This window comes from Apium graveolens, chromosome 9 (assembly GCF_009905375.1).
Source record: "Apium graveolens cultivar Ventura chromosome 9, ASM990537v1, whole genome shotgun sequence".
Taxonomy (NCBI): domain Eukaryota; kingdom Viridiplantae; phylum Streptophyta; class Magnoliopsida; order Apiales; family Apiaceae; genus Apium; species Apium graveolens.
In genome coordinates this window covers 153,378,016-153,395,758 of record NC_133655.1, presented here as the reverse complement: position 1 = coordinate 153,395,758, position 17,743 = coordinate 153,378,016, and the positions used below count along the sequence as shown (strand labels likewise).

General features: G+C 38.6%; 2 non-coding genes across 2 annotated transcripts; one reads left to right on the top strand and one right to left on the bottom strand.

Moving 5' to 3' along the window:
* The first annotated feature begins 3,549 nt into the window (after positions 1-3,549).
* Positions 3,550-3,656, top strand: LOC141688600 (small nucleolar RNA R71). The gene has a single exon (XR_012562034.1). It is a non-coding gene; the product is annotated as a small nucleolar RNA R71 (small nucleolar RNA).
* A 7,047-nt stretch (positions 3,657-10,703) lies between these two features.
* LOC141688219 (small nucleolar RNA R71) lies at positions 10,704-10,810 on the bottom strand. The gene has a single exon (XR_012561677.1). It is a non-coding gene; the product is annotated as a small nucleolar RNA R71 (small nucleolar RNA).
* Positions 10,811-17,743: the final 6,933 nt, after the last annotated feature.

The following is a 17,743-nucleotide window of genomic DNA, read 5'->3' as shown; positions in this document are numbered from 1 at the left end:
AAAAAATATGGCTCATCCCACATGTACCACTTCACCTCATGAAGAAACTTTTTCCTTTGAGAGTACGACAAATCTGGAGGCATGATATTACTCACAAGGTAGTTCATAATATTTGCAAACCACGGTTCTTCTTCTTGTACTCCAAACAGCTGCTCATCGGGAAAAAACTCATTTATCAATGTTTTATCCTGTGAAGTTGTACCTGGATCTTCCAAACGAGAGAGATGATCAACGACTTGATTCTCAGTACCTTTTCAGTCCTTGATATCTAATTCAAACTCCTGAAGCAAAAGAACCCATCTAATCAATCTAGGCTTCGAGTCCTTCTTCGAGATGAGATAACAAATTGGAGCGTGATCAGTGAAAACTATCACCTTCGTCCCAAGTAAATAAGATTGAAACTTCTCAAACCCGTAGACAATGGCCAAAAGTTCTTTCTCAATAGTAGTATAATTCAATTGAGCACCATTTAGGGTCTTACTAGCATAGTAGACCACATGAAATATGTTGTTCTTCCTCTGCCCAAGAACTGCTCCAACTACAAAGTCACTTGCATCGCACATCATCTCAAAAGGTTCATTCCAATCAGGTGCAGTTATGACATATGCCATGATCAAACTCTTCTTCAATAACTCAAAAACAACTAGGAACTCATCATCAAACTTGAACGGGTTATCTTTCTCCAGAAGATTGCACAAAGGTTTAGAGATTTTTGAGATGTCCTTGATGAACTGCCTATAGAAACCCGCATGACCAAGAAAGCTGCGAACTCCCTTGAAAGAAATTGGTGGAGGAAGATTTTCAATGACCCCCACCTTGGCTTTGTCCACCTCAAGACCTTTACTAGAGACCCTATGCCTAAGAATAATGCCCTGTCGTACCATAAAGTGACATTTCTCCTGGTTGAGAACCAGATGGGTTTCAACACTCCTTTTAAGAATGTCGCCAAGATTCTGCAAGCACTCATCAAATGAATCACCAAACACATAGAAATCATCCATGAACACCTCCACATTTGACCAATCATGTCAGAGAAAATGGCCATCATGCATATGAAATGTGTTCGGTGCTCCACACAACCCAAACGACACTCTTTTGAAGGTGAAAGTATCAAATGAACAAGTGAAAGTAGTATTTTCCTGATCTTCTGGCATGACACAAATCTGATTATAGCCCGAATAGCCATCCAGAAGACAGTAGTACTCATGCCCAGCCAATCTGTCAAGCATCTGATCAATAAAAGGCAGAGGGAAGTGATCCTTTCTCATGGCCTTGTTCAGCTTCCTGTAGTCCATGCAAACTCTCCACCCCATGACTATTCGAGTAGGGATGAGCTCATTCTTCTCATTAGAAAGAACAGTGATACCACCTTTCTTCGGTACACACTGAACTGGACTCACCCAAGAATTATCAGAAATGGGATAGATGATCCCTACATCCAGCCACTTGAGAATTTCCTTCTTCACCACTTCCTTCATGATTGGATTATACCGTCTTTGTTGCTCAACAGTAGGCTTGCTACCTTCCTCTGGCAGAATTTTATGCATACAATAAGAAGGGTTGATTCCCTTAATATCTACTACCATCCATCCAGTTGCCGATTTGAACTCTCTCAGAATTTTTAAGAGTTTTTCCTCATCACTAACTGAAAGGTCAGATGCAATAATAACAGGCAAAGTAGATGCATCACCTAAAAAAGCATACCTTAAGTGTCCAGGAAATGGTTTAAGCTCAAGTGTAGGAGCTTCCTCAATAGATGGCTTGGGGCGTTTTGGAGATTTGTTCAGTTCCTCCATTCCATGAGATTCAAAAGGCATATCTATCTTCCGCTTCCAGGGAGAAGCATTCAGATATTGCAACTGCTCATCACCTTCATCATCTTCACTATCGGAATTCCCCAACAAGGCCTTTTCTAAGGCATCAAACCTCAGCAATTGATCAAGTTCTGAAGTAACCACAGAATCGACCAACTCCACATTTAAGCACTCCTCATTTTCCGTAGGGAATTTCATGGCATTGAACACATTAAAAGTTACATCCTGATCCAGTACTCGCATGGTGAGCTCACCCTTCTGCACATCTATCAAGGTTCAGCCAGTAGCCAAGAATGGTCTTCCCAAGATTATGAGAATCTTCTTATCCTCCTCGAAATCAAGAATTACAAAATTAGCAGGAAAGATGAGTTTATCCACCTTGACCAAAACATCCTCAACAATGCCTCGTGGATATGTAATAGAATGATTGGCCAACTACACAGTCATATAAGTAGGCTTTGGATCAGATAAGTCCAACTTCTTGAAGATTGACAAAGGCATCAAATTGATGCTAGCTCCCAATTCACATAAGCATTTGTCAAATGACACTTTTCCAATGGTGCAAAGAATAGTGAAGCTACCAGGATCTTTAAGCTTCAGAGGCAACTTCTGTTGCAGCACAACACTGCATTCCTCCATGAGAGCAACTTTCTCTAAGTCATCAAGATTCACTTTCCAAGAAAGTATACCTTTCATAAACTTCACATAACTAGGCATCTGTTCAAGAGCTTCAGCGAAAGGTATGTTGATATAAAGTTTCTTGAACACCTCCAGAAACTTCTTAAACTGCTTATCCAGCTTTTTCTTCTGTAGCCTCTTAGGAAAGGGAGGTGGAGGATATATCTACTTCTCCCCTGTATTACCCTCAGGAGGAGTGTGTTCAACAGTAGTCTTCCTTGGTTTCACTTCTGCTTCCTTCTGCACTTCTTTTTCAGCAACAGTTTCTTCATCCGAAACTTGAGAATTTTCGGGATTTGCAACCTTCCCAGCCCTCAATGTAATTTCCTTAACCTGCTCCCTAGCTTCCCTGGTACTTCAGTGTCACTAGGGAGTGTACCAGGTTGACGATTTAGCAAGGCATTGGCAATTTTCCCAATTTGATTTTCCAAGGTCTTGATAGAAACTGCTTGGCTCTTGCACATGAGCCTCAACTTCTCCAATTCATATTTTTCATTAGACTGTTACAGCTGGAGTTGTTGTCTTGGTGCATATTGCTGTTGCTGAAAACCAGGGGGTTGTACTGATTTGCAGGATATTGCTGATAAGGCTGCTGAACCGCATTCTGAGTGTTGCTCCAACTGAAGTTAGGATGATTGCGATTGTTATGATGATATATGGATGGCACAGGTTGCTGCGACCTCTGAAAGTTGCTCACGAACTGAGCTGATTTACTAAAAATAGCACACTACTCCATCTCATGGGCACCAGGAAAAAGCTCACAGACACTAGTGATATGATTAACTCCATAATTAGCCAAAGAATCCACCTTCATCGTCAAAGCCTTAAGCTGAGCAGCTATAACAATAGCTGCATCTAAATCCAGAATTCATGCTACCTTGCCCAAAGATAGTCTCTGAGTAGGATTATGGTATTCATTAGCAGCCATCAGTTCAATCAATTCATAAGCTTCATCATAGCTTTTAGCCCACATGGCTCCTCCTAATGCTGCATCAAGCATGTGTCTAGAAGTAGCACCCAAACCATTATAGAAGCAGTTAATGATCATCCAGTCAGCATCCCATGGTGAGGATACTTTTTAAGCATCTCCTCATAATGATCCCAAGCTTCACACAAAGATTTTCCAGATTGCTGAGCAAATTGAGTAAGTGCATTTCTGATTGCCGCAGTCTTCGCCATATGAAAGAATTTAGTTAAGAACTTTTAAGAAGGATCCTCCCATTTGGTGATAGACCCTGGTGGCAGAGAATGTAACCAGCACTTCGCTTTATCCCGCAGAGAACACGCGCCAAAAACTTGTTAGGGCGAGAACACGCGCTAATATTCACGCAAGTATACGCGATCGTAAGTAATATAGAATAAATTCTAGTTTGTTCCCACATGGATTGGTTTAGGTTAACCTTAATCAATGTATCTATGCGACAATGGTATGGTTATTATCCAATGCTAAGATGAATAACAAGTTGAGGTTGTTTAACTACAATTAACTAAGAGATTATACTAAAGAACATTAACTAAGAAAGTAAGAGAGTTGAATACTATATGACACAAACATGGGATTCTAACTTCATTAAATACTTCATTCAATAGCCTTTTCATTCTTAACCTTAGCATGTAATGGTGATGACACTAATCAGATAACACGAAACTGATAAAAGCTAACTTTCGTTGTACGATTACCATACTACCAGACTTCCATAAAAGAGATAGAAGCTGAATAGACACCAATTATATTGAGACCCTATATATTTATAGAATTTGACAACATAATGGTTTAATGAACAAGTTATCTATCGTGATTACATAGGGCAAGTAAGATGGTTAAAACTACCTACGAATCATGCATAACAAATACATGAACCTATGCTAGCATGGCAAGTTCTAAACTCTTAAATTCACTTTCACTTTATTAAAGATTAACATGCTATCTTATAAGTTCATGACACTCATAAGACGAATAAGTACAACCAATACTAGGTTATCATACAATCACCACACACTAAGGCATCAAAACAAATTAGCTAAATAAATCCGTTAAAACCCCATGATAACGATTAGCCCATAATCGGACACATCATCAACGTGAGTTCCGATGAAGGCATGGTATAATAAATGTAGTCTTTATACTGAATAAATAATAAACCAAGTATGAAATAAGAGTATAGGTTCACGAATAAGAAAACTAGCATCCAAAGTTACAACTTAAAACAAAGAATCACAAGTATAAACTAGATCCTCTTCACCTTGGTTGAATTATGCTCTATGGTCTTTTTAAGCCTTCTCCTTAAGCTCTGGTACGTCTCGTTATGCAAAACGACCTTAAGTTATGAATATATAGCAGCCCATGCAGATTAGAAGTCTTCTGGATCAAAATCAGAGTAGAAATTAGATTCTTTGAATTCGACCCGGCGCGGCAGCGCGGGCGCGCTGCACTTCTGCAATCCTGGCGCGGGCGCGCGCTCCTAGAGCACGGGCGCGCTAGCTCTCTGGAAAAATTGCTAACTTCTTCTTTTCTTGCTGGTTGAGTTGGTCTTTTCATGAGCTTTTGATCTAGACACCATCCTAACACTATATTAGCATCAAAACAATGCTAATTCACCTATATTCCTGATAAATGCCTAAAATGCAAAAACACTACAAAACACGTTAAAAACACTAACAACTTGAGTACAAAACATCAATTCAAGCTTTACGGAGCGTTATAAAGTGTCATAAATGCCACTCAACAACAACCAAACAAGGCCTTAAGTTCTAGAAAAGCTACAAATTTGATCTCGTTAAATCTCGGGTCAAAACTCTAGAAATTACTAACAAAAGAATCTCCTCTTTGTGGGCTTCAAGAATCTACAATTTTTTTAAATTTTGACAGGGTTTTGGTATTATTACAATCAATTTAAAATTATCACTTTCTCTTCTCTCTTGCGACTATGAATCTATGTATACACATATTATGAAAGAAAACTGAGTGGTTCGTTTATATATACACAGAAAAGAAAAAACAATCCAAGTGGCTAAGTGGCGACTACTGTGGCGCACACTTAGAAAGAGTCTAAGTTGCGACCACAGTGTAGTAACAACAAACAACATTACCAGTTAATACTTAGTTGCGCATAGGGTACTCTTTCTCTACTTATAACAATTTTTAAGTTGCGAGAAGTGTGTACCTCTTGCAACCCCTGTGGAAGCTGAGTTGCGACTACAGTGGGCTGCCTTTGTACTTGGCCAATATTTGAGTTGCGACCCTTAGTGGATACTGGGTTCTCTCTAGGCGCAACTTAGCTCAAATCTAAGTTGCGACCTCGGTTGCCACTTCTGCACTTAAAAAAATTTCCATCCTTTGTCACAAGATTTATTTTTAAATAACATTAATTCTTATTATAAAATGATAAAGATTAATAATTCCAAAATTAATAATATGCTGTTGTTATACCAATATAGTGAATTCTTTTAAATATGAAATTATTTAAAATTCACAAAATTGATAACCCACATATTTTTATTCATAATTATACAATTATTATCATTAATAGATTGTTAGGAATATGTTGTGTACTTGATGATTAAATTAACAAAACACCTTAGTAGATTTAACTTAGTAAATATTGAAGCACTCGACTGATGAACAAATATAGTCCCGACGGATGATTCAATATAGTCCTGACGGATGATGATTTAACATCCACCGGGTGAGTAGCTTATGTAACAAATAAGTATTGTAGCATATTTCTGCAAATAACTTTGTGTAGATTCTGTAGGGGCATATGAGTCATGTTGGCTACTAGTAGATATGCAGAATAGGTTGATTAATTTTAAATATGAGATGTCTTGTAATTCTGCATAAGTGAAATGGAATCAAGTGACAAATAACTACCCGACGGATGATCAACAAAGCTACCCGACGGATGATCAACAAAGCTACCCGACGGATGACCAAATTCAAATATCTGTTGACAGTGACAACACAGTCACATGCGTTGGGTGTTTGCAAAAGGAATGTGGCATCCTGTTAAGCAGGGATTTTAGAACAAAGATGCATTACCATTTCCATGCAATTATGAAGATATTCAAAGATGCTGGAATAGAGTAGTGAAGTAGCATGAAGTTAAACTAGATATGTTTTGTTTTATTATCTTGTCTTATTGTCATATAAACTTGGTGATATATAAATCAAATGTAGCTAAGAGAACAACAAGAACTAAGCACACACATTTTCAGAGAAACATATTCAAGCTGTATTCTGTAGCATTTCTCTGTAAGTTTAGTTGTTCATGCTTGTAAGCAGATGTGAGCTATTCAAGCTTCACAGATTTCTCATTCGATATATATATATATATATATATCTGGTGGATACTTTTAAATCCACAAAAAAAGTTTTAAGAGCTTGTGTTTTCATTACTTTGTGTTTTGATTCATATAAAGTATTTATTCCGCATTCTGCAAATCAAACACTTATATATTATCAAGTAAGAACTGTTTTAAAAATCTTGAAAAAGAAGCCAGAATTACATTCAACCCCCCTTCTGTAATTCTTGTTGTATTGTTAGGGAATAACAATTGGTATCAGAGCAAGCTCTTAAAGTACAAAGAGTGTAAAGATCACAACAAACAGCAAGATGAACAAGAAAGATGTCGGAGTTAAAATTCCTTTTCTGGACAAAAATAATTATCACCACTGGAAAGTGAAAATGCACCTACATCTTCTTTCCCAAGATGAGTCCTATGTGGATTGCATAGAGAGAGGTCCTCATGTACCAATGAGAGCTGCAACAGGCAATGAACCATCTGTTCCCAACCTTAGGCATGAATGGTCAGATCCTGATATTGAGCAAGTCAGAAAAGACAAGGCAATGAGAGCTGCAACAGGCAATGATGTTTGATAACATCATTAAATGCAAAACAGCCAAAGAGGTTTGGGACATAATCCAGATTATTTGTGATGGTACTGAGCAAGTAAGGGAGAATAAGATGCAGCTGCTAATTCAACAATATGAGCACTTCCATTATGAAGAAAGTGAGTCTCTCACTGACATTTTTAGTAGATTTCAAAAGCTACTAAATGCTCTGAAGTTGCATAGAGGGAGTCTATCTAACAAAAGACTCTAACCTCGAGTTCCTTATATCTCTTCCAAATGAGTGGAAACTAATGACATTCTCATTGAGAAATTCTCAGGATTACATGGAGTTTACCTTGGAGAGACTGTGTGGCATTCTGAAAACTTATGAGCTTGAAATTGAGCAAGATGAGAGGATAGATAAAGGAAGGAAGAAAGGAGGGTCCATAGCACTGGTTATTGAGTTAGAAAAAGAGAAAGAGATGAAGGTAGAAGCTGTTGAGTCTACATCAAAGGTCTGTGAAAGCAAGGGCAAAAGGCTGGTAGCTGAAATTGAAGATCATTTGAGCCAAGATGATAAGGATGACATTGATGAACATCTAGCATTCCTATCCAGAAGATTTGCCAAGCTCAAGTTCAAAAAGAATTTTGGAGCAGCCAAGGCAAATAGAAACATGATGAATAAATCCAAATTCAAATGTTTCAAATGTGGCTTGGCAGGGTATTTTGCCAGTGAATGTAGAAAGTCTAATTTTAGCAAGAACAAGTTTGAGCCTGTTGATTATAAACAAAAATAATTTGAGTTGCTCAAACAAAAGGAAAGGGATTTCATCACACAGGAGAATGACTGGGCTGCAAATGGTTTGGATGAAGATGAAGAAACAAACTATGTCAATCTAGCCCTGATGGCCAAGTCTGATAAAACAGAAACAAGTTCTTCAAGTAATCAGGTAATCACCACTAACCTAGCACATTTATCTAAAGCTGAGTGTAATGATGTAATCAATGACATGTCCACAGAATTATATCACTTGCGTGTTACACTTAAGTCCCTCACTAAGGAAAATGCTAAAATTAAAGAAAACAATTTGTTTTTAAGTGAGAGGAATAATGTTCTAGAGTCTCAGTTTATTGAATTTGAAAAATTGAGAATTGAATGTAAGATTGCTAAGGATGAATTAACTGAATCCCTAAAGAAAGAAGAGATTTTATAGAAGCAGCTTGAACGAGAACAGGAAGTGATTAAAGCATGGAAATCATCCAGAGATGTTCATGCTCAAATCACTAAAGTTCAAGGTATTAAGTCTGATAAGTGGCATTTTATACCACTTAGAGCGTCTCATAACGGCTTGAATTGGTGTCTTGAACTCGAGTATTTTGTGTATTTGACGCGTTTTTGAGTGTTTTTGCATTTCAGGGTATAACTTGCTTAGATAGGTGGATTTCATAAAAATAAGCTTAAGGAAGTGCTTGGGATCAGTCTAGGGATGATGAGCGAAGAAATCAGCAAAAACAGAAGCAAACCAAGGACTTTTCCAGAAAAGTTGCAGGCGCCCGCCTGATGGGAGCAGGCGACCGCCTGCTAGCAGGCGCCCGCGTGGAGGATGCAGGCGGCCGCCTGTGTGTGGAAAATTAGAATCTGGATTCTATAATTCGAGTATGATTGGGGTTCTATTGACGCTGGTTCTTTTGGATTATTATACAAACCTTATGGGAAAACATTTTCTTCATTGAGAGTGAAGTTAAGAAGATCGAGAAGACCGGTTTAGCACGCAACAACGAAGAAGAGGAAACATACATTTATCTTGTGATTCTTTTAATTTGTTGTAACTGTGGATGCTAGTTTTCTTTATGCTTTGAACCTTAATACTCTTGTGACATACTTCATTATTTATTAAGTATTTTTATTAGTTTTATATCGTTGTGTTATTATCATTCTATCATATGAACCCATTGTGAAGATGAGTTCTATTATGGGCTAATCGTGATCATGGGATCCTAGCGGATTTACTATAGATTTCTTTAGTTAAATGTTTAAAACCTTGGTATGTGGTGATTGTATGATATCTAGCATAGGTTGTGCTTATTCGTCTTATGTGCGTCGCGAACATGTAAGATAGCCTGTTAATCTCTTGTGAAGCGAAAGTGAATCTTGAGATTTAGAACTTGCCATGCTAGCATAGGTTTGTGTATTGTATGCATGATTAGTGGGTAACTCTAAGCGTTTTACTTGCCCTGTGTAATCATAAGGAATAACTTGCGCTTAAATCGTTATGTTGTCAAATTTTGTAGACATATAGGGTCTCAACATAATTGATGCCTATTCAACTTGTATCTTAATTGTGGAAGCTTGGTAGAATGGTATTCGTACAACGAAAGTTGGCATTTATCAGTTTCATGTTGTTCGATTAATATCATCACCATTACATGCTAAGGATAATAACAATAACTATTGAATGAAGTAGTAATGAAGTCAGGATCTCATGTGTGTTTAATATTGTTAATTTAAGTGTTTAATTCTCGAAGTAATTATTAGTTAACCAATCTTAATTGTTATTGTCTTGACATTGAAGAATAATCATACATTGGTGAGTAAGTGTTAATTAGATATAATTAATCGGAGTCTCTGTGGGAACGAACTAGAAATCATTCTATATTACTTGTGAACGCGTATACTTGCATGATTTATTTAGCGCATGCTTTGTGCCTAACAAGTTTTTGGTGCCGCTGCCAGGGACTCGGAGTTAATTTATTTAGTTTATGTACTTGCCATCAGTGGTCATTAGGATTCATTGATTAAGACTTGTTACTTACTGCTTCCGGTTGTGTTTCAGGTACTCTAGCGAGCATTTATGCAAACACATTCTCGTACTCGCAAGAGAAATCTGGATAAAGCTGAGGAGACACATACAGCTCTTGACTTTCCGGAGAAGATAATTTTTGTACATTCAGATAAAGAGAGTGAAAAGAAAGAACTTGAAACAATGGGTGATCATGTATTTCAAGCTGATCCAGCTCTTATGGACTTTTCTCGGCCTAAAATTGATGACATTCAGTCAAGCATCATTCATCCGGCTATTCAGGCCAATACTTTTGAAATCAAGCTGGGCACTATTCAGATGGTGTAGAATTCTGTTTCTTTCAGAGGTGCTGCGCCTGAAGATCCCAACATGCATATCAGGAAAATTTTGTCGAGATGTGTAGTACTTTCAAATATAATGGTGTTACTGATGAGGCTATCAAGCTGAGGCTTTTCCCATTCTCTCTGAGGGACAAAGCTAAGGACTGGTTACATTCTTTACCAGCTGGGTCCATCACTACTTGGAAAGATCTTGCATAAAAATTTCTGGTGAAGTTCTATCCAATGGCCAAAACTGCAGCTATGAGGAGTGCTCTTACTCAGTTTGCGCACCAACAAGGAGAATCTATGTGCGAAGCTTGAGAGCGCTACAAGGAGATGTTGAGAAAGTGTCCACATCATGGTATGTCTGACTGGATGGTGATCACTGGTTTCTACAATGGTTTGGGGGCCCAATCTCGGCCCATGCTCGATGCAGCTTCTGGAGGCGCCTTGTGGGCCAAAAGCTATACTGAGGCCTATAATCTCATTGAAACTATGACTGCAAACGAGTATCAAAACCCAAATCAAAGGATGATGCCTGGGAAGGTAGCAGGTATTCTGGAAGTTGATGCAGCTACAGCTATTGCAGTGCAGCTACAGGCGCTGTCTATGAAGGTCGATTCTTTATCCAACTATGGAGTAAATTAAATAGCTAGTGTCTGTGAGCTTTGTGCAGGCTCTTATGCTACGGATCAGTGTTCTCTTATTAATGAATCTGTTCAGTATGTGAACAATTTTCAGCGACCGCCGCAGCCTGTGCCCGCTACTTATCATCCTAATAACAGAAATCATCCCAATTTCAGCTGGAGCAATAATCAGAATGCTGTTCAGCAACTATATCAGCAAGCTGCAAGTAAACAGTTTAATCCACCTGGATTCCAGCAACCTCAGAAATTTGCTCAAAGGCAATCATATCCTTAACAAGGAGGTGCTGCTCCACCTTCTAGTGCTGATTTTGAGGAGTTAAAGTTGTTGTGCAAAAGTCTGGCTGTTTCTATCAAGACCTTGGAAAATTAAATTGGACAAATAGCCAATGCCTTGCTCAATCATCAACCTGGCACACTTCCCAGCGATACTGAAGTGCCAGGTAGGAAGGAAGCTAAAGAGCAAGTCAAAGCTGTCACCTTAGGTCTGGAAAAGTTGCTGATGCGGAAAAAGCAAAAGATGGAGAAGTTGAAGTTGTAGATGAAGAAGGAATGCAAAAGGAGAAAGAAGGGGAATCAAGGAAGACTACTGTTGAACACACTATACCTGAGGGTAATACAGGGGAGAAACAGCTCTATCCTCCACTGCTTTTCCTAAGCGATTACAAAAATAAAAGCTGGAAAAGCAATTTGGTAAGTTTCTGGAGGTATTCAAGAAACTTCACATTAACATACCTTTCGCTGAGGCTCTGGAGCAAATGCCTAGTTATGTGAAATTCATGAAAGGTATTCTTTCAAGGAAGGTGAAACTGGATGATCTTGATACCGTTGCTCTGACAGAAGAGTGTAGTGCAGTACTACAATAAAAGATACCTCCAAAGCTTAAGGATCCAGGTAGCTTCACCATTCCTTGCACCATTGGCAAGTTGTCATTTGTTAAGTGCCTTTGTGATTTGGGAGCAAGCATCAATCTGATGCCATTGGCTATCTTCAAAAAGCTAAATTTACCTGATCCGAAGCCCACCTATATTTCTCTACAATTGGCTGATCGTTCGATTATATACCCACGAGGCATCGTGGAGGATGTGCTAGTAAAAGTGGACAAGCTCATCTTTCCTGCAGATTTTGTCATTCTGGATTTCGAGGAAGATAAGAAGATTCCCATAATCTTGGGAAGACCATTCTTGGCTACAGGCCGTACCTAGATAGATGTGTAAAATGGTGAACTCACTATGAGGGTGCAAGATCAAGATGTGACATTTAATGTTTTCAATGTGATGAAATTCCCTATGGAAGATGAGGAGTGCTTCAAGGTGGATTTGGTCGATTCTGCAGTTATTTCAGAACTTGATCATGTGCTAAGGTCTGATGCCTTTGAAAAAGCCTATTTGGGGGATTTTGACAGTGAAGATGACGAAGGCAATGAGCAGCTACAATATCTAAATGCTTCTCCTTGGAAACGAAAGTTAGACATGCCATTTGAATCTCTGGGAAATACTGATCTCAAGAATGCTGAGGGAAAGCTCAAACCATCTATTGAGGAATCACCTACTTTAGAGCTTAAACCATTGTCTAAACACTTGAGGTATGCTTTTTTAGGTGATGCATCTACTTTTCCTGTTATTATTGCATCTGACCTTTCAGGTAGTGATGAGGACAAGCTCTTGAGGATTTTGAGAGAATTCAAATCGACCATCAGATGGACTATAGCAGATATAAAAGGGATCAGCCCTTCGTACTGCATGCATAAAATTCTGCTAGAGGAAGGTAGCAAGCCAAGTATTGAGCAACAGTGAAGGCTTAATCCTATCATGAATGAAGTGGTGAAGAAAGAAATTCTAAAATGGCTGGATGCAGGAATCATATATCCTATTTTTGACAGTTCTTGGGTGAGCCCCGTGCAATGTGTACCTAAGAAAAGAGGTATTACTGTGGTAGAAAATGAGAAGAACGAGCTCATCCCTACTCGAACAGTCACAGGATGGAGGGTATGCATGGACTACAGGAAGTTGAATAAAGCCACGAGGAAGGATCATTTCCCTCTTCCATTCATTGATCAGATGCTTGACAGGTTGGCTGGTCATGAGTATTATTATCTTCTGGACGGCTATTCGGGATACAATCAGATTTGCATTGCTCCAGAAGATCAAGAGAAGACTACTTTCACTTGTCCATTTGGCAAGTTTACTTTTTACAGAGTTTCTTTTGGCTTATGTGGTGCACCTGCCACTTTTCAGAGATGCATGATGGCTATATTCTCCGATATGATTGGAAATAATGTCGAAGTGTTCATGGACGACTTCTCTGTCTTTGGACATTCGTATGATAAATGCTTGAATATTCTCCGTTTGGTGCTCAAAAGGTGTATTGAAACCAATCTGGTGCTCAATTGGGAAAAATGTCACTTCATGGTGCAACAAGGCATCATTCTTGGGCATAAGGTCTCCAGTAAAGGTCTTGACGTGGATAAAGCCAAGGTGGGCGTCACTGAAAATCTTCCGCGACCTATTTCTGTGAAAGGAATCCGTAGCTTTCTTGGTCATGCGGGTTTTTATCGGCGTTTCATCAAGGACTTCTCTAAGATATCTAAGCCATTGTGCAACTTGCTCGAAAAAGATGTTCCTTTCAAATTTGATGAAGAATGCTTGGCAGCATTCGAGACTCTCAAGAAGAGTTTTATCACCGCACCAGTTATCACGGCACCGGATTGGAGAGAACCTTTTGAGATGATGTGTGATGCAAGTGATTATGCAGTGGGAGCAGTTCTTGGGTAGCGAAAGACTAATATCTTTCATGTGGTCTACTATGCTAGTAATACGCTAAATGGAACCCAACTGAACTACACCACTACTGAGAAGGAGCTCTTGGCTATTGTTTTTGGTTTTGAAAAATTTCAATCTTATCTACTTGGGAAAAAGGTGACAGTGTTCACTGATCATGCTGCCATCCGCTATCTGGTCTCAAAGAAGGATTCGAAGCCTAGACTTATTCGTTGGGTTCTCTTGCTACAGGAATTCGAGTTAGAGATCAAGGATCGAAAAGGTACTGAAAATCAAGTAGATGACCATCTCTCTAGATTGGAGAATCCCGAGTCTACTTCACATGATAAGACATTGATCAATGAATCTTTTCAGGATGAGCAGTTGTTCGCAATTTAAGAGGAAGAACCATAGTTCGCAGACATTGTGAACTATCTTGTTAGCAATATAATACCTCCTAATATGAATGCGGCTCAAGAGTAGAAGTTTCTGCATGAGGTGAAGTGGTACATGTGGGATGAACCATATTTGTTTAGACAAGGAGTTGACCAGATCATCAGGAGATGTATCCCATTCAGTGAGACGGAGGGGATATTACTAGACTGTCATTCCACAGTTTATGGTGGACATTATGGTGGTGAAAAGACAACAACTCGTATTCTTCAAGCAGGTTTTTTCTGGCCTACATTGTTTAAGGATGCACATCTGTTCGTTATAAGGTGTGATCGTTGCCAAAGAGTTGGGAATCTTACCAGAAAGGACGAGATGCCTTTAAATGTGATGCTTGAAGTTGAAGTCTTCGATGTTTGGGGAATCGATTTCATGGGACCATTTATCTCATCTGGCAATAATCAGTACATCTTGTTGGCAGTCGATTATGTCTCGAAATGGGTAGAAGTCAAGGCGCTACCGACTAATGATGCAAAGGTAGTGTTGAATTTTCTTCATAAGCAGATATTTACGAGGTTTGGAACGCCACGAGTTATCATAAGTGATGAAGGGTCGCATTTCTGTAATCATAAGTTCACTTCTATGATGTAAGACTATAATGTGAATCATCGCATTGCTACTGCCTATCATCCGCAAACTAATGGTCAAGGTGAAGTGTCTAATAGAGAGATCAAGCGCATTCTAGAGAAAGTCGTTTGTCCGTCAAGGAAAGATTGGTCTTTGAAGCTCGATGAAGCTGTTTGGGCTTATAGAACAGCATACAAGAATCCACTTGGGATGTCGCCGTTTCAACTTCTCTACGGTAAGGGATGTCATTTACCTGCGGAGCTTGAGCATAAGGCTTATTGGGCATTGAAGAAGTTAAACCTTGATCTAGATGCAGCTAGGAAGAAGCGAATGCTTCAGTTAAATAAACTTGATGAATTTCGAATTCAAGCGTACAAAAACAATAAAATGTACAAAGCCACATCCGTCAGCTGTAAGTAAACCTGTGAGCAAAGCTAAGTTTGCCAAGCTGGATGAGAAATATGGATCAGTTTCCAAAAAATTATTCCAGGAGAATCAAGTCAAGTGAAGAAGGAGAAGAAAGTTAATATTGGTCATCTGTCCATCAAGCAATTGAATGACAGATTAGAAAAGATTGAGGTTAAAACAGAAACTAAAAGGAAAAACAATAGAAATAGGAAAGTAGGAATTAACAATCATAACAACTACATACCTGATAAATATGCACCAAGAAAAATCTGTCTTAAGTGTGGTAGTGTTAATCACCTGTCTGTTAATTGCAAACTTGCCATGCCTACTCCTATGTCCGTGCCTCCCTCTTTTCCCAACATGACTGCCATGCCTACCATGCCTATGAATTCTATGTCTACTCAGAATATGAATGCATAATTTTAAAATATGCCATTTGCACCTAATCCATATTATGCTGCATTTAGTATTCCTCAAATGCCATTTAGCATGCCCTACTGGAATAACATGTTTGCAAACAACATGCCTTTTCCTGTTAATCAAAATGTGCATGATAATTCTGTTCTAATGATTGGTTTCAAAGGTTCAACTCAAATGACTAAGGGTGAATCAGAAATTCCCAAGTCAAATGAGATTAAACCTAAGAAACCAAAGAAGAAAGCTAACATGGTAGGACCCAAGGAAACTTGGGTACCAAAATCAAATTGATTTGATTTTAATGTGTGCAGGGAAACAGAAAGAATCTTTGGTATCTGGATAGTGGTTGCTCAAGGCACATGACTGGAGATTCTACTCTGCTCACTGAGTTCAAGGAAAGAGCTGGCCCAAGTATTACCTTTGGAGATGACATCAAGGGTTATACTGTGGGATATAAATTGATTTCAAAAGACAATGTCATCATTGAAGAGGTTGCCCTAGTGGATGGTCTCTAGCATAATTTGTTGAGTATTAGCCAGCTTTGTGATAAGGGCAACTCAGTAACCTTCAATTCAGAAGCCTGTGTTGTGGCAAACAAAAGGAGCAACAAAGTGGTTCTCACTGGAGTGAGAAAAGGAAATGTGTATCTAGCTGACTTCAACTCATCTAATGCAAAATCTGTCACTTGTCTTCTCAGTAAAGCAAGTCAAGATGAAAGTTGGCTATAGTACAAGAAGCTGTCCCATCTAAACTTCAAGACCATGAATGAGCTTGTCAAGAAAGAACTGGTTAAAGGAATTCCTCAAGTGTAGTTTTCTAAGGATGGACTGTGTGATGCCTGCCAAAAAAGGAAAGCAGATCAAAACATCATTTAGAAAGAAGCTTGATACAACAATTGAAGAACCTTTGCAATTACTACACATGGATTTGTTTGGACCAGTCAATGTGTTGTCTATCTCAAGAAAAAGATTTTTCCTAAAGTATAAAGATGAAGCTAGTGAAATCATCATCAATCACTAAGGCAAGTCAACAATCATCCTGATTTTAAAGTAAGGAGAATCATGAGTAACAATGGAACTGAGTTCAAGAATTCTGCGATGAGATCATTTTGTGAAGAGAATGGGATTATGCATGAGTTTTCTGCAGCAAGAACTCCACAAAAAAATGGAGTAGTGGAAAGAAAGAACAGATCTCTTATTGAAGCTGCAAGAACAATGCTTGAAGAATCAAAGTTACCAACATATTTTTGGGCTGAAGCTGTGAATACTGCCTACTACACTCAGAATATTTCTTTGGTTAATGAAGCAAAGTGTATGACACCCTACCAATTGTTCAAGAATAGGAAGCCAACTCTAAATTTTCTTCATGTCTTTGGCTGCAAATGTTATATCTTGAGGAATCAAACTGATCAAAATGGGAAGTTTGATGCTAAAATAGATGAAGGAATTTTTGTTGGATATGCTGTGGGAAAGGCATATAGAGTCTACAATCTAAGAACCAACATTGTTATGGAATCAATACATGTTGTGTTTAATGACAAAAAGATTGAAGGACTACAAGATGGAGATTTCCATGAAAGCCTCAAGTTTGATAATGTGGAGATAGTTAGTGATGACAATGATGATGAAAGTGATCAAGAAACAATGAATAAGGATAATGCAAAAAAATATACAACTAATGAAGCACATAATTCAACATCTGTCGAGTTACAAAATGCTTCATCCGTCGGGAGACAATCTGCCTTATCCGTCGGGAGACAATCAGCTTCATCGATCGGGACACAAAGTGCATCATCTGTCGGAACATTAAGAGAAGGTGAAAGTCATAATAGATCACCTACAGAAAGTTCCCCTTCTTCAAATAAAAAATTCACAAACTCAGTGAGAGTTTCTTATAATCAAAACTCAGTCACACATCAAGACAACAATGAGGCCTCTTCATCTAGAGCTAATCTACCTCAACAAAGGAAATGGACTAAAGATCACCCTTTTGAGCTCATCATTGGTGATGCATCTTCTAGAGTTCAAACAAGGAGAGCAACTCAAAAAAAATG